Source organism: Puma concolor, chromosome C2, assembly GCF_028749965.1.
Source record: "Puma concolor isolate L17-30 chromosome C2, mPumCon1.1.hap2, whole genome shotgun sequence".
Taxonomy (NCBI): domain Eukaryota; kingdom Metazoa; phylum Chordata; class Mammalia; order Carnivora; family Felidae; genus Puma; species Puma concolor.
This window is the reverse complement of record NC_141675.1, coordinates 28516755-28518357: the sequence shown is the minus strand read 5'-3', so window position 1 is coordinate 28518357 and position 1603 is coordinate 28516755. Positions and strand designations below refer to the sequence as shown.

The 1603-nt window shown below is 40.9% G+C and overlaps 1 non-coding gene across 1 annotated transcript; it reads left to right on the top strand.

Moving 5' to 3' along the window:
• The first annotated feature begins 1121 nt into the window (after nucleotides 1-1121).
• TRNAC-GCA (transfer RNA cysteine (anticodon GCA)) lies at nucleotides 1122-1193 on the top strand. The gene has a single exon. It is a non-coding gene; the product is annotated as a tRNA-Cys (tRNA).
• The last annotated feature ends 410 nt before the right edge of the window (nucleotides 1194-1603 follow it).

Genomic DNA, 1603 nt, shown 5'->3' with positions numbered 1-1603 from the left:
AATCCCTTCCAATGCTGGTTCTTAGATATGGAGCACACACTACTTCTGTTGCTGCTAAAATCTCAACTCCCACTGATGTTCCGGATGGGGAAAGAACAATGAGCAGAGCATGCATTGTGATTCTTTTCTTAGTTCTCAATTCCAGCTTGCCACAGAGGAGAAAAAGAATGAAATGGAGTCTCTCCCTCTCCTGGGCTCCCAACCAGCCACAACCCCGACACACAATGACCAACCCACCCAAACTTAGGATCTTTTGAAAAGAACTGAAAAATGTATGTAGTCTGGGAAATCAGTGGAAGAGAGACTTCTCAATAGGTTTAAGCATTCAAGATTTTCAAAAGAAGCGCCTGAACCATTTATTAGGGTGAGAGGTACCTTTATATAAAGCCATGAAATATAGGTGGCTCTAATTGTGGTTGTGTTTGCAAGTTGAAAAGGAATTTTGGTGGTAGGTAGGACCAGGATACATAATTTGCTTCATTGATTAAAAGGCTCTTGCTTGGAACCTTGTTTTTCTTCATCAAATGACCTTTTGGGGTTGACAGTTTTCCAAGTTTCAGGCAAGTTATGTTACATAAGAATGTAACTCAGGGGCCATCTGTTTTTGTGGGATTAAAACCATCTTACAGTTATGGCTTGGAAAAGCTATCTCACACAAATAATTATTTACACATATTTTCCCCAGAATCAATTTAATGAAACAAATATCTATTGAGTATCGGTTCTGAGCTCAGTTCTGTGAAGTCATTAAGAGGAATGAGAATCGCAGTTGCTAGGAGCTCTGGCTATAAAGGAAGTGTGACAGGAATCCAGTCATCGACACTATACTGATGTTGCCATTTGTGGAAAACCTGATGATTTTTACCTAGAACTGAGATTCTGTTTATGTGAGTCTCATAGAGTGGACAGAGAGGCTGTGCGTATTGGGAAGCCTAAGAAGAGGCTCAGGGAGCTTAGTTCTCAGGAATCCTGTCTTTTTTCATAATAAACTTCTAAGACTTATAATGCCCAGACTGCTTCCAGGCAGCATTCTCTCCAATTATAGCTCCCCTGAGTCACTGGAGGTTTCAGAACCAGTAAGTTGAGAGAGAGATAGACTATAAAAACAAGCTCATTTCACTGGGGGTATAGCTCAGGGGTAGAGCATTTGACTGCAGATCAAGAGGTCCCTGGTTCAAATCCAGGTGCCCCCTGTACAGTCTAGTTTTTGCTTCAGAAGAATCTGGATCGACTTTAGCTTTATTATTTTCCATAGCTCATGGTTGAATAAATAGCTAATGTCCTTTGTGTATAGGCCAGGCATCAGTCTAAATTATTTACATTAATTATCTCCTTCATTTCTCTCCAAAATTTTACGAGATGCATGCCATCAGTATCCTCATTTGACATGAGGAGACAGACTTGGAGATGCTCAGTAATTGGCTAACGGTCAAAAAAGTCTACAAAGAGAAGGCCTAAGGTGTGAACTCAGAGCACACAGCCTCAATGACTCTATCATACTACTCGTACTGTTCTAGTGTTAAAAGTTGTGTGACAAAACTCCACTTAGTAATGCTCCCGAGGTGCTAGGACTGTCCATCCAGGTTTAGAACCTTTTGGCTGC